General features: G+C 37.9%; 1 pseudogene; it reads left to right on the forward strand.

The window, feature by feature from the left end:
• LOC124247182 (nuclear pore complex protein Nup50-like) overlaps window positions 1-22,231 on the forward strand; it is an 86,271-nt pseudogene that overhangs the window by 58,118 nt on the left and 5,922 nt on the right.

The following is a 22,231-nucleotide window of genomic DNA, read 5'->3' on the forward strand; positions in this document are numbered from 1 at the left end:
CCTATCTGTGGTACAGATGTGGAATGCACAAGAATTCTTAGCAATTCTGACATCTCCCCTGAGCCTGTTTCCTCCATATTCTTCCCAATCTCTTTAACAGCTATTGCATTTGCTCAGTTTTTTGATCAAAAATCTTCCCTCTCATGTTTCTCTTTCTTGCACACCCAACATCCAATCTGAAAGCCAATCCTATTGGTTTTGCCTTTAAAACATATCCATAATATCATCATTTCTCTCCATTGCCACCTCTACCATTTAGCACTAAGCTACTATTGTTGTCCACCTCCTAATCGATTGCCCTATTTCAATACCTTAAACCTGTGTAACTGTTCTCAACACATTTGTCAGTATAATTTTTAATGCATAAAGCATATCATATAATTCCTTTGCTCAGAACGCCCCACAGACTTCTCATTTCACTACATGATCCAGTCCTCCACGTTCTTCTACCCACTCGCATCCTTTCCCTTTACTCTTCCCTTGCTCACTCTGCTCCAGCCATATTATTTTCCTTATAGTCTCTCAAATGTGGAATGACTTGCTGTCTATTTTTTTCTCCCATAGATCCAATGAGTCACTCCCTCCCCTCTTTAAGGTGTTTCCTCAAATGCCTCTTTGCTAGTGAACCCTTTGCTGACCATATATTAACACTGTCACACTTCCAACTGCCTCTCCCTTTTTTCTGCTTTGTGTTCCTCCAGAGAAATTATCACTATTTAATATATCAAATTTTTAGTCGTTTTTATCCATTAGAGTGTCAAATTCAGAAGAGGAAGGGGGCTCGTTTCCCTCTTTCTTTCTTCTTGTTCCTCTAGTTCTTGCAGCCATCGTGTTTTTGTTGTTCTTCTTCTTCACCATCATCATCATAATCAATGTTATTTTGTTTTGTTTTTATAATTTTTTTACACTGTCATGCCCCTAGTGACTAAACAGAACAGTGCCTGGCACATAGTAAGCACCCAGGAAAGTTTGTTAGAGAAATGAAGAGGGGAATATTGGCTCATGAAAAGACAAATAGATCCATGAAACCAAACTGAGAATTCACATGATAGTTTTGTATATGGTGAAGGTGGCATTTCATGTCAGTGAAGAAAATAAGGTTTTTCCATAACCGGGTAGCCATCTGGAAAAAGGTCAAAGTTGAATTCACTATAAAGTTGCAGCTCACTCTAAAATAGATTACTGATATATACAAAACTTAAATTTTTGAAAAATGATAAAACACTAAAGTAAATAATTGGAACATGGACAAGTATTTATGAACATGATGTAAAGTCCAGAAACCACAAAATAAAGGGTTGATAAGTTCAACTTATCGCTTGAATTTATGAAATTCAATTACATAAAAGTTTTAAAAAATAGTATATGGCAGCTTCTGCACAAAATAAACAAAATAAAAAAGCAACTTATGAAATGGGAGAAAATATTTGCAAACCATATGTCTGATGGGGTTAATATCAAACATATATAAAGAATGCATACAACTCAACAGCAAAAAACCAAGCAATCCAACTGAAAAATGGACAGAGAACCGAATAAACAGTTTTCCAAAGAAGACATACAAATGGCCAACAGGTACCTGAAAACTTCCTCAAAAAATTAAAAATAGGGCTACCATATGATCCAGTAATCCCACTTCTGCATATTTATCCAAAGATAAGGATATCTTTGATATCCCAAAATGAAAGCAGGATATCAAAGAGATTTTTGCACTGCCATGTTCATTGCAGCATTATTCAGTTATTCACAGTAGTCAAGATATGGAAACAACTTAAGTTTCCATTAACAGATGAATGGATAAAGAAGATGTGGTATATATATATACATACACACACATAAATAATGAAAACTTATTCAGCCATGAGAAAGAAGGAAATCTTGCCATTTGCAACAACATAGATGGACCTTGAAGGCATTATGCTAAGTGAAATAAGCCAGACAGAGAAAGACAAACACTGCACGGTATGACTTATATATGGAATCTAAAACATAGTCAAACTCAGAAACAGAGAAAGAAAAGTGGTTGTCAGGGGCTAGAGGATGGGGAAATAGGGAGAGGTTGGTCAAAGGGTACAAACTTTCAGCTGTAAGATGAACAAGGATCTAATGTAAAACATGGTGACTACAGTTGACAATCTTGTATTATATTTTAAAAATCTGAATTTCTTCTCTAAAGACATAAAAAATAACAATGCATGAATTAATGTTTTACCTGGGGCACTATTTTGAGTTATTCATTCATACATTAATTCAGCAAATATTTTGAGCCAGCTAGAGGCAGGTTCAGTTAGGTGCTGGGTACACATCAGTGGACAAAATAGACAAAATTTTGTCATAGGGGAACTGAAACATTTATTGAGCATCCAATATGTACTAGACACTGTGTGGAGGCTGTGAAGATAAATATAGTTCCTGCTTTCAAATTTTTTATTAAAAAACAGATTCAAACATATAGTCACAAACCAGAAATGTTACAAGCCAATATAGCTCTAGAAAGAGGTTTGGGGGGGGGGGAGGTTTTGCATGGCAAATATACCATAAAAAGTCAAAAGAAAACATGACAGAAAAGAAAGTATTTCAGTTAATAAGATAGCCAACTGGTTAATTTCCTTGCTATATGAATAACTCTTACAAATTAAGAAAAGAAATTCAGGAAAATCCTCAATAAAATGCACAAAGAATGTGACCAGAGAGAAAAAGAGAGAAAAACAGCTCTTGAACATGTGAAGAAAAAATCAAGATCTCGCTGGTAATACTGAAAAAAAGCAAATGAAAACTTTAGAGATACAAATTTTAAAACCATAAAATGGACAGAAATAATTTTTTTAAACATCTGGTGTTCGACAAATAGGGTAAGTTATAATTCTAGAAGAACGGATAAACACTAGATTAAAAAGAAAAATCTATCACAAGCTATAAAAGCAGATAGAACCCTGTGATGAATTTAAGTATTTTCTGATAACACTTTACTTTCCCAGGAAGTCCTGATGTCTTCTAAAACATTCTGAGATTCTCCACATTTGGAGGACAAATGATGGTGTCCATTCTATTGCCCTGAGCTAACCATTGGATCGACTACTTAGTTCAAAGAGAGTTGTCCCTGGATTGCTGATATTTTGTAGAAGGGTCTTTGAGAAGACTTTGTTTTATTCCTTACTGAGGAACACATTTTCTAAGAGGGAAACATTGTTCAGTTTGTTCTCGACAGATATACCTATTATCAGAATCACATAGTTATGGAAACCCTGGATATAAAAGTAATCGAGCCGCCTCACTCAGTGCTGAGGACCTGCCAAGGGGAGGCAGCTTCTCTGCAGCCACGTTGCTGTTGTACTCATTTCTGGCTCCTACACCCTCTGCAGCAGCCCCTGCCTTCCAGCAGGATCCTGGACCTTGATTTATTTCACTATCTGTGGCAGCTGGGCTCTAGAGCATTTATTAAAAAGGAAAGGCAACAAGTGAATGCAATACCTCCTCTTATGGAGGGAGGAAGAAGGACGTTTCAAGCAACTGAACAGGATGCTTAGTTGTTTGGCACAGTGCTTTTGGATTCTTTAACATCCTCCCCCTACTCCTTGTTCTCTTTGGCTTCTAATTCATCCAGGGTGTCCCACAGAGGCCTCTTGCACCTCCTAGTGTGGCCAGGTTTTTCCCAGGCATTGGAATTGGAAGGACTTTCTGTTAGGCAGGACTGGGTTTTAAGGAAGGCCAGTAGGAGGATGTGTGGAGAGAACAGGCCGTGGGGGCAGTGCATCTGTCTCAGAACATATACCCAAACTACCGGTGGGAAGCTGTAAATCCTTCACTCCAGTGAAAGGATTGTAGCACACTTTCTCCAGCTCACAAGGAGGTTAAACAGAGAAACATTTATCTTGTCTAACCTTGTAAAGTTGGTCCAGAAGCAGGCTGGTAGAAGGGGACAGAAAAGACTGGAAAGCACAAACTGCAGCCTCTGTTCTCACAGGCAGCTCTCTGCTGGAGGGAGCTGTGCCCCCGCAGGGGAAGGCTCTCCCGGCTGTCCCACCTCGCTAGGGTTTTCTCGCTTGGATGGAAGGCTGCATGCAAGGGCTTCCTTCAGGGAGATCTGTTTGCGATTTCACTTAGCCTGGGCCCGGCTTCACTAGTTACATTTTTCTGTCTCTGATACTGACGATCCATAAACAGTCTCCGCCTCTGTGTTGCAACCCAGATGTGAGTTACACACTGTGATGCAAGGAGAATTTTTAAAAAATTGGTCCAGTATGTTCTTTGCGACATTTAGAATTCCTTTGAGAGGAATTTTCCAACTTAAAGGTCGTCTTTTTCCTCTCATAAGTATTTTATAAGTCTTGCAGAATGATTAATCATTTTTCTAAATAAAACATTTACTACTCAATGTCTAAATAAGGTATTTGAAATGCAAAGAGGTTTCCCTTTGGCTCTTCTTGAAATAAAGCATTTCTAAAAATTTCTTGGATGAAAGGATATTGACATTTTCAGGTTTAAATGTGTCAAAAAGTTTGAGAAGGTGGTGATGGAACTTATTTACCTGGTGACCTGGCTGCACAACTGTTCTGCGTTTGTATTTTGTTAAATGATTTGTAGAAGATTGAGGCCTTAACACTGTTCCAGAGCATTCCATTATGTTTTCATTGCTGATATAATTATGGACATCTATGGACTAGCATGTGTATCATAAAAATGAATCATTGTATTTCTGAAGGCTTAATGGGCTTCTTGAAAGAAAAAGACAGAGATAACAGACGGCGCCTGTTAAGAAGGCCCCTTTCCCTCAGTCCCTCCCTTCGGTTTCCCAGTGTAGTGAGTTCCCTTAGCTACTGTGTTTCCTTCTTAATTTTTTCTCATTTCCAAGTTTAGTCAATAACAAACTTCCAAACTCCCTCTCTTCACAACTAAAGGAACATGCTTAATCATTTCTCTTTGTGAAAGAACTCTGAACACAATAAATACTGTAGTAATGCTAAGTAACTTCTGTTATAGAAATAAGAAGGAAAAGTAAGAGAAACAAAAAGGAGGAGGAAAGCACAGATATTGCTAAATTTCATCACTTAGTGATAATCTGAGGAGAGGAAAAGTTTAAGGTGAATCTCATTCAGAGGTTAGGAAACTATGATTCTAGTGATCTCTGATCAAAAATATTAATATTTTTGATGATTGGGTGAAAACTCAGGATGACATGAGGACACAGAACAGGCACATTGATCTGTTAATTATCACCTTCTATGTGTAATTTTGGAAATCAAAAGTTTGGGCAGCTTAACCCATTAGTTCCCATCTGGGTTGTTTTACCTACCCCACCGCCCCCAAGGGCTATTTGCAATGTCTGAAGACATTTTTGGTTGTCACGAAAGGGGAGATGGGTCATACTGGTATCTAGTGGGTAGCGGCCAGAGATGCTGATGAATATCCTATATCACACAGGGTACCCTGACAAGAATTATCTGGGCTAATATTTCAGTAATGCTGATATTGAGAAACCCTGGTTTAGTTGAATTTATTATTATTTAAAAACAAAAACTCAACATAAGCAAACAAACATAAAAACTAAGCTTTATATCGTCTTCAGTCATTCTTACCTTTCTTTTTAAAAGAAAAAATCGGGTCTGTGATCCAGTACTATTGAACTATCCAGAGTCCTACTACATAGAACTTTACCACTCTGTATTTAGTACTTTTTCTTCTTTTTCCTTATTCACGTTTAAAGATATTCAAGACTTTCTTACACGTAACCCCTCCTACATGAAGCTTCCTATGACATTGTCTCTTTATGACTCTGTCTCCTGGGAAAGACAAATTACGTTTGAAACAACCGCAGTGTGTGCTTCTATTATTTACCCTCCACATGCTATTTATTGTTTGTTCACATGCAAGCATCTTCCCCAGACTGTGAGTACTTGAAGGCGGAAGCTGGATTCTACTCATTTTTAAAAACCCTGGTGGAGAGTTTATCCCTTAGCATGCTCCCATAAATGTGGTTGAACAGATGCCTTCATGAATGGAAGTCTCAGGGAAGAAGCATTTCTGGGTTAACCTCTGTCTTACCTAAGCCTGGCTTATCTTTTTAATACTTTTGTGAATGTGAACTTTGTTCACCAGCTCGTGATATTATTTTCTAGTCCAAAGCTCTTGCCTGAGCTTCATTATTGTTATGAACATATATAGTTACTTACAATTTTTCCTAGATTTCTCCTAGGTATCTCAAACTTACCTTGATCAAAATCCTCCCTAGGTCACTTCTATTATTCACCACACATTAGTTTTTTCCCTAACTTGCTTTGGTCTCCAAATACACTGTATTGAGACAGATATAGCAAAATGAAGATCATCATAGACCCTTCTTTGTCTCTCAGCCCCTAAATAACTAAGCTCTACATCACTTCCAAATAACTTTCAAATTCTCTTCTCATTCCATGACTACTGCTCTAGTTTAGAACTCTAACTCATCATTCATACTGCTTCCAGGATTATATTTTTATGAAAATCTCTCTTTTCCCCTAGTTAAATGATTCAGTGGCTCCTCATTGCCTGTAGATAAAAATCCACCTTCTATAGACTGGCAATATAATACCCTTCATGATTTATTCCATGGTATTATCTCTCCAGCCTCATCTGATCTCATATCTTCATATGTGCTCCCAGCATACCAAGCAATTTGTGGTTCCTTAAAGTACTATGCTTTATTGACAGCCTTCATGTGTTATTTGCCTTGCCTAAAAGCACCTCCTCTTATCTCCCACTCACTTTTGTCATCCACCCACTGTCACCTGCCAAGCATCTCTCTCCTGAAAGTATTCACTTTTTTTGTGTGTGAGGAAGATTCACCCTGAACTAACATCAGTTGCCAATCCTCCTCTTATTTTGCTTGAGGAAGATTAACCCTGAGCTAACATCCATGCCAATCTTCCTCTACTTTGTGTGTGGGACTCCTCCACAGCATGGCTGATGGAGTAGGTCTGCACCCAGGATCTGAACCTGTGAACCCAGGCTACCAAAGTGGAGCATGGAACTTTAACCACTCAGCCACGGGACTGACCCCTGAAAGTATTCCCTTTTATCTTCAGGCTGGATTGGTGTCCCTTTCCTGGGTTCCCAGCTCATTCTGGCTGTATTTTTAGTACAGTCCTTTTCTCGTGATATTGTCAGTGTCTATCTTCTCTATTAAACTATGAGCCCTTCAAGGAAGAAAAATGCATGGCCTCTCTTTCTATCTTCTTATTGCTCATTACAGAACCTGATAGAGAAAAGTTAGTAAACACAGAACCTTTCATGTAGGAAGTATTCAGTAAACACGTATTTAGTTAAACTGAATCTCAGATGAAGAGCCCACTGAGAACACATCTGGCAGTGGAGTGGTTGTAACATATTTAGCTTATCTTTCTTCATCTGTCAATGTCTCAAATCACCTCCCTGAAGTGTGGGGCTCCAGTCTCCTGGTTTGTCTGCTCTATCGGATTCTGCTAGTCTCCATTCCAATGCATGCTGTTTAACTATTCAAACTCACAAGGATGCCATTCAGTTGCTTTACTGATGGAATTTAGTTTGGCCTTTAGAAAACTACCCTAACTCTTTCCAGCTACTAGGTTATCATTTAGTCAGAGTGGTTGGGAGTGGTTGGAGAATGAACGTGGAGGTGATGGTGGTCTATGACAATATTGCAGGAAGCACATAAATGACAGGAGCAATAGCCAAGTGAATAACACCAGGGAAAGGACAATCACGCGTTAGGTGAGATCCAACAATGAGATAATTCAAGTCTAGTTTCCAGGTTTCAGCGACTACAAGAATTTTGAAGATTTAAAAATAGATATAATATGTTCCCTGTCACATTCCCAGACGTGGAAGTGCTCCTCTGTCGCATTCTCAGACGCTGTGGGTCCTGCAAGACATATAAAATAGAAAAGGGGTGTTTAAGTCTGGACAAAATTGAGGTATGAACTAACTTTCCACATTCCAGAAGGAAAAAAACCCTCCAAACAAAATCACATCACTCGATATTCTTGCAGACATAGCTGAGGTTAATATTAAAAGTGTCACGTCAGTTTTATTTTATTTTATTTTATTTTTTCTCTTTCTGAGAAATGAAGTAGTGGGGAAAAGAGGAAATGAAGTTTAGGAAGGTGGATACATGACTTATAGTTTATATTTAATTAAAAAAACAGTGTAGAAGACTTTCTGGAATAAATGCTGAAAACTGGATTGGATTAGCATAAATTTTGAATGCAGGTATCTTAGATAATTTATCAAAAAGAAAGTCAAATAGTGTTCATAGCCCAAAAAACATTCACTAGGGGTGGTGAGTGTGATGATGGTTAGGAATTTTCTCAACTAGGTTTCAAGAAAAGAAAAAGTAAATGCTATGACTTGGTTTGTTATTCATACTCTATTGAATTATATGTCAGATTCAAACTTCACAAACACTTAGGCTCATTTTGGGAAAAAAGGAACTAAAAATCTTTTCTTTTGTTGATATAGTTTAAACTTCAAACATTGAATATTTTATTCAGCTGCTTTTGTTTCCTAATTTAACTTTGTTACTAAACAGAGTTAATAGTATCACCTGAGAAATCACTTATTTATTAGGAAAACTACGCATATTATTAATAATGATTAAAAAAATATGTTAAGAAAGATTTTGTTGAAGAAAAGCTGTGAAAGGAATTCCTTTTTCTTGTTTGTGAAAATATGTGGAGGTCAAACATGAAGCTTCTACTATCTTTTATGGTGAAAAGTTTCATTTAGTTTATTTCAAATGGGTTTATTAAGAAAGCCGAAGTGGAGAAAATTTCTACAACAATGATTACCACTTGTTTGGGGAATTCAGCTCAGTGGTCTGTGCTTTGGTTCCTTCATGTATAAAGTGAGGTTGGATTAACTATGTGAAATTTCTTCAGGATTTAAAACTCAATGTTTCTGTTATCTTCTTAACTACCTAGAGCAAAGGTGATTTAGAAAACATATAATCCATAAAGTGGGTACTATGGCACTGTGCTTCTGAAAAGAAACATTATTCAAGATCAAGTAATATTTAATTCATTGTCCTGCTTTTGTAGTCAAGATAATTTCTTTTTTTTTTCTTTTTTTTGAGGAAGATTTGCCCGAGCTAACATCTGCCGCCAATCCTCCTCTTTTTGCTGAGGAAGACTGGCCCTGAGCTAACATTCATGCCATCTTCCTCTACTTTATATGTGGGACACCTACCACAGCATGGCTTGGCAAGCGGTGCCAGGTCTGCACCCAGGATCTGAACCAGCGAACCCCAGGCAGCCAAAGCGGAACGTGCGCACTTAACCGCTGTGCCACTTGGCCGGCCCCTCAACATAATTGTTAAAATGGAGTAACAGTTTTACAGCTTAAACTGTTTAAAGAGGTAACAAAATAGACGTTTTGGCCAGATGTTGAAAGTTCAGTTATTAAATTCAATGTCTAGCTTAAGCTAAGGCTGAATATCACCATCACAGAATGAACTTCCGGGGCAATAGAGGAAAATGAAATTTTATCCCAAAGTTTAATTATTATTAAATTTCCCTGGTTCAAATGTTTATGGTAAACATTTAAAGGAGTTAAATAATGCAGGAGCAGTGATCGCTCAGCACCGTCAGCAATAAATGGCTTTGGAGATTCCTCTAAAACACATTTGTGTTGCCAAATAGATGTTTTGAACTGATACTGGAAGGGTCTCACTTTTATCTAATACCATTTGTTTTTCATATTCTTTATTGTTTGTGGATAGAAGATACTTTTCATGGAAGTTGTCAACACGATTTTGAAGAATTTTTTCCCCATAATCTTGATATGTTAAATTAATTTTCTCCTCTCAGTCTATCACAATAAGATATAAAAATCATGAAGTAGTATTACTCCTTGAAAAATATATGACCTAAAAATAAATAATTAAATCATAAATACAGTTTTTAAAGACATATGTCTAGGAGAAATCACTGACTTTATTTTTTTCTAAACATTATAACCTTTATTTTACAATCACTTATTTGCCAATACAAACTCCCCAAAAACTTTGAAAATGTTAAGTTTTTTGTTTTTTGTAAATATGTGACAAACTCATTTGGTGGCAAAACATGATCTGAACTGAATAATCTTTCTGTAAAGTCACTTTACTTGGAATTAGAATGACTGTTGCACTGGCAACATATTAATATTCTCTATTACAGGTGCCTCACCAGATCTGCTGGGGATTTTACATAAAAAGCATTACATCTACCATGTTACCTTTCTAAAATCTAAAAAATTCTGAATTTTGAAACATATTTATCCCCAAAGATTTCAGATAAGGTTTTCCATATTCTTAGCTATATGTTGTGGAAGAATGTATTTTCCAAAGTTATCCTCAACAAAATTTCCCATTCCACATGTTCCTTCAGAAATTCACCACTCTCTCATCAAGAGGCATGGCCTAATTCCTTTCCCCTGAATTTTGGCATGTTTGTGGTTTGCTTATAACCAATAAAATGTGGCATTAGTGATCTCTGAGGCTAGATTAAAAAATAACGTAAAATTTTCTTGTTCTTATGGGACATTCGCTCTTATAATACAGAAACCCAAGAAGCCCTATGAGAAGGCTCTCATGGAGTCCTCTGTTCCATAGTCACAGCTGAGTTCTCAGCCAATAGCCTCCACCCACCGTGTCAGCACTATGAATAAGCCATCTTGAGAGTGAACTATCCAGTCCCCAGTTGAGTGACTTTAGCTGATGCTGTGCTTAGTCCTGCTCAGCTTTCAGATTCACAAAATTTTAAATCATTCATGAGCAAATGATTGTGTCAAGTCACTAAGTTTTGGTGTAGCTCATCATGCAGCAATAGCTCTGAAGCCCTAAACTGCCTTGTAAGCAGTTCAGTTGCCCTGGGAAGACCATGAGTGAGGAGAGCACAAACCACCTCGCATGGAGAAGCTCTGAGACTACACTTAGAGAAAGAGAAACCAGCCAGGGACCTGCCCCAGCCACAGCCAACTTTTGAGGGCAACCACATGAGAGACTCAGAGCCAGAACCCCCCATCTAAGCTCTTTCAGAATTCCTGATATGCAGGAACCAAAAAGCAAGAACTATGAACTTTAAGAAATGGAAGAAGCAGTAGTAGAAAACCTGTTTGTGGAGCAGACCAAACTGGCTCTGAGTGATATCTGTAGTCGTGAGTTCTGAGGGTTTCACTCTGATCATTCTCAACAAGGGCAGGCTGGCGCAGAGGATGCACCAGCGTGTGTGTATAGATGGATGGATGGATGGAGGTGTGAAGTATACAGAGTGTATGTTACATAAAGGAATACAGAGAGGAGAATGATTAATTCTTCTCTGGGGCATTTACGAACACTTTGTAGAACAAATCATATTTAAACTGCTTCTTGATGGGTGGCTAGGAATTTTCTGCAGAATGCAAAGTACCTTGTTTGGATGTGCTGTGGCTATGTGATCAGCGAGAAAGAGGGAAAGAGAGAAGAAGAACTGTGAGAATCGCTACTTAGATTTCCAATGTCTTAGTTCTTGGTTTCTACTCTTTGCTCTCCTAACAAATTTCTTTTTTTTAATTTCCTTGAGATAATCCCACTTAAGATAGCGTGTTTTTTTTTAACTTGCCGTCAAAAGAGTTGTGATTAAGACAATTCATTTGTTTAGTGACTACCCTATTCCAGGTGTGATATTTGTGTTTATATGTTAACTAATTTAATTCTTACAACTGCTTTTTGAAATAGATATCATTATCCCATTTTGAAAATAAGGATGTTGAGATTAAATAATCTGTTGAAGTCACAAAGCAGGAAAGCGACAAGCCTGGCTCCAAATCTAGACTAACCCTCTGTACACTGTCTCTAGTGTTGGATCTGATTCCCATCATTGCTCACTTGGTGTTTAGATATTTGTGGTGTCCATTCTGTTTATATGTGGACATGCTCTATCCCCACAAATTCAGAGTAAGGTAGAATTTGTATTTTTAGGTCTCTTTTCCTTTCTAGTTGGCTTGTGCTTTTTCTAGAGTAGATGATCTATTAATATTTAATAGACTTGATTAGTAAAAAAGTAATGAAAAAAACTAATGGCAGACAGAAAGTTTTGAATGATGACTAAGACTTGGATGAAAATGAGAAAGTGCTATGTTTCTTCTGTTTCTTTCTTTGGGAGGGAGGAAAGAAGGCTGTGACCTCTGGATGTGCTGAACCTTGCAGGGTATCTATACTAGGCTGGAGGTCTGGAAGGCCCTGCTGGAAGAGCTGTTGATCTTTTTTTATAGCTGTCTCCTGAGACAAAGTAGACATTGGAGAGCAATTCTTGGATTCTTTGCAAATGACTGGATTCAATATTATTTTCTTTAAAAGATTCTTGTGGGGGCCAGCCCCATGGCTGAGTGGTTAAGTTCTCACACTCCTCTTGGGCAGTCCAGGGTTCGGATCCTGGGCGCGGACATGGCACTGCCTCATTAGGCCACGTTGAGGTAGCATCTCACATGCCACAACCAGAAGAACCTGCAACTAAAATATACAATTATGTACTGGGGGGATTTGGGGAGAAAACAGCAGGGAAAAAAGAGAAAAGATTGGCAACTGTTGTTAGCTCAGGTGCCAATCTTTAAAAATAAATAAATAAATAAAAGATTCTTGTATTTGTTCAGCAAGATTTTCCTTAAATACTACAAAAATCTTTGTTTCGGCACTGGTATTATTTATGTATTATTTAACTTTTTTCTTTGCCTCAGATACTTTTCTTCCGTTCTTGCCATTATAATGAAAGGTGACGACAACAGCAAATCTGATATTTAATTGACTAGTGTATTTTGGAATATGGATAAATTAGGTTAGATATATTCTATCATATAATTTCAATTTAGTTTTTCTCAAATCTTTCACCACCATAATATCTCTCAGGTTAGCCTAACATATTGCATAAATGTTCAATTTGAATCACAGAATGATAGATTTTAGTGCTTGAAGAAGAAAAAGAAAGTATATAGAGTGGGGTCTGGGCATTAAAAAAAAGGCTTTCCAAGTGACTCCCAATGCCCAGCCAAGGTTGAAAAACCAGCATCCAATCTTTTTATTTTACAGATGAAATAATTGTCAGAGAAAATATTGGTAAAATATTTGAGTTCCAGAAGCAATGGAGAAAACAAAATAAATTAAAAAACAAACCTACTAGGAATGATTTATTTTCATAATATATTTAGTAATAACACATTTATTTGCAAATGACTGAAAGCCAACCCGAAACAGCACACGAATAAAGGCAAATTGATTGGCTTATAGAACTCAGGAAAATATTGAATAACAAACCATGGAAAGGGCAAGTATGCAAGGGTGCTGGGTACATTCTGTGCCAGGTACTCAAGTGCAAACATTGCTGTCTGTTGTTGAATTTTATTCTCTTCCATTGCAGAGAAAATTTAGCCATATGGCAGAACATGTGGTTGCCAATGAGTTCCAAATTTTACACCTCATTATTTAAGACACCAGGAAGAGAATGACCTAAAGTTTGCCTTAGGGCTGAGTTAAAATATCCTAGAAAAGGGATTCAACTTGTGTTGGGCCCAAACTCTAAATCAGATTGGGCCGGGGTCAGGGTTACACCATACTGAAAGAAACACTTCCACATGAGCCATGTTGATGGGGGAAAAGGCAGTTTTTATACAAAAGATACTTAGCAAATCAATTCAAGTACCTACTAAAACAATCGATTATTTAATTTGGAGAAATACATTAAAAAAATCTTTAAAATCTTTTCATTGCAAAATCTTTGCATGAAGTACAGGATTTTTTCTTGGGAATCGTTTAGTTTCTCTAGAGTAGAAACTTCCAACCCTCAGGGCAGTAGGGTGGCCCAAGAACTCCACAGCCCAATATACAGCATTGTACCTACTTGCCTTGTGTTTAGTACTGTGCCTCATTTCTGTGCTGCCTGAGGCGTAGGTCCCCAGTATAAGACATCTTGGTTCAATTTCTCAGGGAATAAGTCACCCATCTGGCAAAGCGGTGGAGGAAGAAGAAGTCTTGTTGTAAAGGTTAGGATGGGACTGTACAAAAGTTAACATAGGAGGCCTGAGGCTACCGTCTTCAGAAGGATGTGCTTGCAAGGTTGATCCTTAGCTGGCATCTAGTACCTTGACTTTCAAAATGTTCCCTTTCTTGCTAACTGATAAGGTTATTTTGCTTTGCCTTTGCTGTTTGTAGAAACACTGTGATTTATGGTGAAAACCTGTTTTCCTTCTGGAAGTCTGAAATTTTTGAAGTTGCTGGGCAAATGGTGCTTACAAGACCAGCACCCAATAAAAACTCTATTTAAAAGTCTCAAACAGGCTTCCCTGGGTAGAAACATCACACATGTGTTGCTGCATTTTCCCTGATAGAAGGAATATGTGCTCTGTGACAGAGCAGGGAGAGAGCGCAAGAAGCCTGCACATGGATTCCTCCAGACTCCACCTACGTCTTTTCCCTTACTGATCCTTTTTGTATCACTGTGATAAATCTTTGCTGTGAGTGCAAGTATCTGCTGGGTCTTGGGAAAGAAGGACCTCACTTTCCAGGTTTATGATTTGCCCCAATTCTGAATCTCTCTTCAATATCACTTTCCATGGCCTTATATTATAATCTGTCAGCTTTCCTTCTTCCCAAACCTGTTGGAATCTTTGTCACTGGTGTCCCCTTTCAAATTCTTTTTGTCCATGTGGGCTAATACAATGTTTAATTACTGTGATGTGATTTTAGTGCCGATTTGTGAAAGGAGGACAGAAACGAGTGTGGCTAAGCTGTCATACTTATGTGGAAGCCCTTTATTGTATCTGTGAGGATTTTTCCTGTTCCATTTATTGTCATCACTTTTTGAAGAGCACCAATTCTTCATATTTTATATCCCTCACATCTGTCCTCATACATACCTATGATAACTTTTATCTCTCTGTCCATTTCTTCACTTGCGTAATTTTTCTGAAGTTGCTTTTCCATACCACTATTACAGTCTTGTGTGTATTAATGGTTTTAACTGAATTATAAATCATACATTGGTATTATTTTTCTCCAGAACTTTTCTTTGGTTGTGCCTATTTGATTTTCAAAATAAAATGTTATCCTAATGCCTTATTAACTCATGTTTCCTAGAGTTAATGTTTTCTCAGCATTCCTTGAGAGTACAGACACAAGTTTAATTTTTTATGTTATACATAGTAATTTCTGAAAATTGTTTCTCATTTTTGACATCTTCTGTTCCTTTTCTTTTTTTATACTTGAAGCCTTTTTGCGAAAATTTAAGGTTATAGTATTTTCTATCTATTCATCTTGGAATGGATGGTTATCTCTCCACCTATTATTTATTCCAGAATAGTGTGGATTTACTTTTCTTGACTTCATTATTTGTTCACTTGTGCATTGTATAAACATCCCCTAGAGCTTAAGAGTGAGATATTGATAGTTCATATTTTCTTCATCAGTCAACAGTGTGAATATGACACCACAGGCAGCTACAATCTGAGTTTTTGTTTTGTTCTGTTTTGTTTCTGTATTTGCTTGATTTTTCTTTAAATTGGTTGAGACTCTTGTGCTGGGCTACAGTGACAGCAAATTGTGGCACTTAAATTTTGCTTCTGAGCGAGCCGGTGCCTTGGTGAGGATGCAGTTTAGAGAAAATGTTAACTGATGTTTTTGTTTCTTAGGTCAATACATGTTTTCTTTTCTTCCAGTTATCTTTGTTCTGAAATTGCAGAATTGGCTTGGGGAATATTCGTTTCCATCTCACACAGTCCACCCTAACCTTACACATAACCCTTGTCTTTTAAGAAGTGAGGGTAGAGGAAAAATAATGGAAATGTGTAGGTTCCTGGTCTGTCTTCCAGTCTCGCCTCCACCAATGATCTGTGGACTTGGGGAAATGTGTTCCGGTTTAGGGATTTCTCATTTTTTTCCTGTCTGGATGATCTCCCATGCCTGTGCCTATAGGCTGGGGAATATTAGTGGGGCACTTCCTTCTTTACTTCCCACTTTATACCATATTTTCAAGATCCTCCTTCGATTTGGACAAAATTATATCTTTCTCATATTCTTTCATGCATCTTATATGAGTTGGGAGTTATTCCTGTTTGAGTATAGATGACCTTTCCCCCTTATTATTTGTTTTCTCATCTCACATTATTGAAATTTTTTTCAATGTACAGCAATATTATCATCTATTCCATAAGCCTTTTAAATAACAAACCTCTTAGATTGATATTATATGAACTTCCTAGCCTTAATGGAAACTCTAGATAGGTTTAACTGAAAATAAAATGACCCCAAAATGGGGATGCCACATCATCACATACAGTGACCTAGAAAAGGTACTCTTTCTGCATTGACAAACTAGAAAAAAGTTTCCCCTCTGCCTTGACAGAACTCAAGCCAAAGAGCTATGTTTGGTTTTGGTTGTCACTCAAGCTTCTTGGCTGGGTATAAACTACATAACATAACAAGCCACCCTGTGTAAACTATGCTAGATATCTAGTAAAATCAGCAGTGTTTAATTTCTATGCAAAAGAAAACAGTTGGAGCCCACAGCTAATATCATATTCAATAGTGAAAAACTGAAAGATTTTCTTCTAAGATCGGAAACAAGACAAGGATGCCCAGTCTTGGCCACTTTTATTCAACACAGTAATAGAAGTCCTAGCCAGAGCAATTAGGCAAGAAAAAGAAGTGAAAGCCATCCAAATCAGAAAGGAAGAAGTAAAACGATCATTATTTACAGAGGCCATGATATTACATATAAAAAATCCTAAAGACTCTACCAAAAGACTGTTAAAACTAATAAACAGGGGCTGGCCCCGTGGCCGAGTGGTTAAGTTCATGCACTCCGCTGCAGGTGGCCCGGTGTTTCGTTGGTTCGAATCCTGGGTGCGGACATGGCACTGCTCATCAAACCACGCTGAGGCGGCGTCCCACATACCACAACTAGAAGGACCCACAAAGAAGAATATACAACTATGTACTGGGGGGCTTTGGGGAGAAAAAGGAAAAAAATAAAATCTTAAAAATAACCTAATAAACAAATTCAGTAAAGTTGCAGGATACAAAATCCATATATAAAAATCTTTTGCATTCCTACACACTAATAATGAGCCATCAGAAAGAAAAATTAGAAAACAATCCCATTTACAATTGCATCAAAAAGAATAAAATACCTAGGAGTACATTTAACCAAACAAGTGAAAGACCTGTACACTGAAAACCATAAGACATTGATAAAAAAATTGAAGATGACACAAATAAATGGAAAGATAGTCCATGCTTATGGATTGGAAGAATTAATGCTCTTAAAATGTCCATACTGATCCAGCCCTGATGGCCTAGTGGTTGAAGTTTGACGCTCACTGATTTGTCAGCCCAGGTTTGTTTCCCAGTTGCAGAACCACACCACTCATCCGTCAGCTGCCATGCTGTGGTGGCAGCTCATATAGAAGAACTAGAACAAACTCACAAGTAGGACATATGACCATGTGCTGGGGCTTTAGGGAGGAACAAAAAAAAAGAGGAAGATTGGCAACAGATGTTAGCACAGGGCCAATCTTCTTCACCAAAAAGCATACTTAAATTAAATTAAAATAAAATAAGAAGAAATATTATTTAAATTTTCTGCCTCTGAATTTTTTTGGAGAATTGATATAAAATCCCTTACAGCTCTAAGGCATTGGGGAATGTAACCTCAGCTTTAAAGTTACTGAAAATATCTTTAGCAGTCTTAATTTTAATTAAGCTCTTAATAAATCACATAGTGTCAAGACAACAGGTGATTTTTAAATGTTCAGTGGTAAGAGCTAAGATTCCTGTAATTTCAGTTGTGGCATTTGCTTAGACCATTCAGTATTTGTCTACCAATCATGTGATGCAGTTGGAATAACTGGCATTTATAGACTAAGAACTGTTCTGCCTGTGGACAGATATAACTGGCTTAATTCTCCAAGTTTTTGAGAGTACTGTTGTCATAGGTGTGGGTGTAGGTAAATAGACAATATGAGAAACGAAAAGGTAGTGGTTTTTTTCCTGTAGTATTAAATTTTAAGTTATTAACTCATTTTTCCCCATGTATTTCCAAAACGTTTTAGAGAGAAAGTTGCCAAAGAAGAGACACACACATGTGCACCCACACACACACAGACACACACTAATTAAAATGTGGAATTTAAAAAGTGATGATAATACATTTAAAAGGAGAAAAACAATTGTTCCTGATGTAAAACTCTCCACGATTGCTCTGACAGCATAAACTTTAATAATAGTCCACTAAGGCAAAAAAGGTAACATTTGAAGTTATATGATTTTCATAATCATAGACAAGGGAAAATAAATTGGCTACTGAGAAAGACAATTCTGCTCCTAGTTACCAAATTCAGAAAAAGTGGACAACAGTAGTTTTAGAGTCAATCTAGAACCCAGATTCAAAGGTATGTTTCCAGTATTCCTCTTGATAAACTCCAAGGCTAAAATTAAAATGTGAGTCTGTGACCAGCTCCCTGCAAGGAGTTAGTATGATAAAAGTCAAGGGACTTATTTGGTATAAAGGTCTGTCAGCTTGACCTTCAATGACACATTCGATCCAAGGGTAGTCTTAGAATCCTTAAATGAATGTGCACAAAGCATACTTCACAAATTACCTTCCATTCTGGACTGCAGACATCAAGTACCACTTACTAACAAATGGTGTGGGGACTGTGGGGAGCCAGAGAAGCAGGTGGCATGATTACTCCGTGCTAGTGAAAACCAAGAAGGCTGCCAATGTTCTCTCCTGGGTGGAAGGGCCTTCTGCTGCCATAGGCGTTGGAGAGATGGCCTAGACGTGTACATTAATCACTCCAGCACTCGCACTCACGACTGCTGAGACTCACGGTTGCTGTGGATTGAATCGTGTCCCCTCCAAACTCATATGCCAAAGTCCTAACCCCTAGTATCTCAGAAATGTAATCTTATCTGAAGATACGGTCTTTACCAAGTTAAAAGGAGGAAGTTGGGCGGACTCTAATCCAATAGGACTGATATCTTCATAAAAAGAAAATCGGAAAAATGCATACAGGCAGAATGCCATGTGAACGTGAAGACGGCCATCTGCAAGCCAAGGAGAGAGCCTGGAACAGACCCTTGCCTCCCGGACCTCAGAAAGACCAGCCCTGCCTACACCTTCACCTTGGACTTCTAGCCTCCAGAATTGTTGGACCTTAAATGTCTATGTTTTAGCCACTCAGTTTGTGGTGACTGTTATGGCAGCTCTAGGCAAGTAATACCATGGTGATGAGGTAACTTCTAGATTTAGGACTTTTGACCACACACCAGAATAGAGCCAAAAATTAAAATAAGCTGAAGGAAAAATATAGCTTTCTTTCTATTAATCTTCCTATTTAGTTGTTATTTTCCACCGAATATGACTGTATAGTTGTAAACAAATATAGATTTGCAAGCTGTTAACCAGACACAAATTATTACATTTAAAAGAATTAACAAATATCCTTAGGGAATATGTGAGAAAATTTTGTGTTCATAACAGTATTTTCTAAATGAAAATAACCTTATTTTTGTTCTGAAATTTTTTTATTGCTTTTTCTCCCCAAATCCCCCCAGTACATAGCTGTATATTCTAGTTCTGGGTCCTTCTAGTTGTGGCATGTGGGACACCGCTTCAACGTGGCCTAATGAGCGGGGCCATGTCCGAGCCCAGTATCCGAACGGGCGAAACCCTGGGCCACCAAAGCCAAGCACGCGAACTTAACCACTGGGCCATGGGGCCGGCCCCTGATATTTTATTATGACTGTGTATAAACATATTTTTCAAGCTAATTTGTTTATCCTTTTGAATCTCCACTGTTTTTTCTTTGTTTACTAATTTAAAAAAATCTTCTACCAAAAGATTTTGATCTGTGGAGTATCTTTTGCTGTCATAAGGTGGAATGCTGAAACATGACCACAACTTTCACTCCACCTTATTTGAAATTTTCCAAACACTGAAGGTTTAATAAAGTTAAAGTGGGGGCTTTTTTTATTCAGTGTACTTACTGACTTTTTTGACAATAAAAATATTTAAATTTGAATTTAAACCTTTGTAAAGATGCCAAGAAATAGTCCTAGACTGAATTAAAAAATATACAATAAATTTAAGGTTAACCTTTTTAATTTTTTTATTTTTTAAAACCTGGCACCTGAGCTAACAACTGTTGCCAATTTTTTTATTCTTCTCCCCAGAGCCTCCCATACATAGTTGCATATTCTAGTTGTAGGTCCTCTGGTTGTGCTATGTGGGACGCTGCCTCAGCATGGCCTGATGAGTGGTGCCATGTCTGCACCCAGGATCCGAACCAGCGAAACCCTGGGCTGCAGAAGCGGAGCACAAGAACTTAACCCACTCTCCCACGGGGCCAGCCCCCCTAAGGTTAACCTTTAAATGTATCTACTACAACACAGTTATTGAAATTTGAAACACAAGATTCTTATTAAAACTATTGTGTTTTTACCAAAGCATAACCTGAAACTCTGAACCAAGATTAAGTAGCTTAAAATAACTTTTTTTCTCATTTTTTGGCACAGTAAATCTATTGCTATTTGATAGTTTATGCCTCTTTGTTCACAGTAGGACCCATAAACGGAATTCACATTGTAAGCAAACTGCTGCCTTTCTCTTGAACTTTGTACCCAGTGATGATCACAGACTCCTCATGAATTTAGAGATGTTGCATATATGTTTCTTTACATAGAGGAGAAAGCGTGTGTTCCGTTGTTGCCAGCCCCGGCTTCTGCTCTGACGCTCACCCCTCCTCCTTGGTAATGTCAATTAGTAACATCTCACCTCCTTTTTAAAATTCAGATCTTGGCCTAACATGACAGAAAATTTTGTTATACTTTTCTGACCCTTACTTAAATTATTTTTATATTTAGAATTCTATGTAGCCAAAAGGAGGACACATAGAAAAATGAGTATGTATCCTCCTTTGGCTTAATCCTCCTACAGCACTTGTGGGTTCCTAGTGCACATATAAACTCTTCCATTTGTCATTTAAGTGAAAACCAAGTGATTTTGCTAAATGACGTTTTTTAGGTTTATGTGGTTTGATGATATGGCTTTTAGTGGTAATAGTAACTAAAATCAAGCATGCAAAAGCCAGCATACTATTCTAAACCATCTGGATTTCCCCCACCCCCCACTAATTTCTATATGCCTTATGGCTTGTCATCTACTGGGAGACTTGTTTTCCTGGGCAGCAGTAGTCCTGCTCACTAGGTGGCACAGGGAAACTCTATTAGTGGAGAAAAATTATGGGACAAGTGAGGTTGGTGGTTGTCATGAGAACTCATTGGACACGAAAATAGACTCAGCAACCTAGGACAAGACCTGGCCAAGACCAAAGATTAAGCAATCTCAGCTGGTTTACAAGTACAATTCCTCCTTACAAACCATTTATAATGTCACGTTCCTTAAATTGATAATCTACTTTGATTAGCAACATAATCAAACATTACACTGGAATCTGGGCTCTACCATTTCACCCATTTAAAGTGAAATCTCAAATATAGCTTTAAATTTATTATAAAAATCACTCAAGGAAATAATATTGTGCAAGATTTCATAAACAACTCAATTTGAAAATTGTGTACAAATTCCTTATCAAATATTTTTTTTGAGCCAGAGGCAGAAAGAGCTAGCTGCCCATTACCCATGTGCTTCCCCTTTCTTGGAATAGAATTCTCTCTGGGAAGCAGCTGCCCATGCAGTGACTAAGTTCCCTGGTGACCACCCCCATTTTACTAGTAGGATGTGGACAAAAATGACGTGTGTCTCTTCTTGACCACCCTTCTCCATACTCTCTTTCTCTCTTTGCTGGTATCACCCAAACGAATTCACCAGCCCAAGTCTCTAATGATTTTCTGAAATGCTCCTTTTTTTCTTTTTTGGCTAGGCTTTCTGATGTGGAAGATTGGCACTGAACTAACATCTGTTGCCAATTTTCTCCCCAAAGCCCCAGCACATGGTTGTATATCCTAGCTGTAGGTCCTTCTAGTTCCTTTATGTGGGACACTGCCTCAGCATGACGTGATGAGCAGTGTGTAGGTCCGCGCCCAGGATCCACACCGGTGAACTTGGGGCCACTGAAGCGGAGTGCACAGACTTAACCAGCTGGCCACGGGGCTGGCCCCTGAAACACTCAGTGAATCACAGCCTCGAGACTTTGCTGAAGGCTCTGAATCTAGAGGCTGCTTTGAATTTCTGAAGCCGTCTTTGACTTC

Source organism: Equus quagga, chromosome 11, assembly GCF_021613505.1.
Source record: "Equus quagga isolate Etosha38 chromosome 11, UCLA_HA_Equagga_1.0, whole genome shotgun sequence".
Lineage (NCBI taxonomy): Eukaryota > Metazoa > Chordata > Mammalia > Perissodactyla > Equidae > Equus > Equus quagga.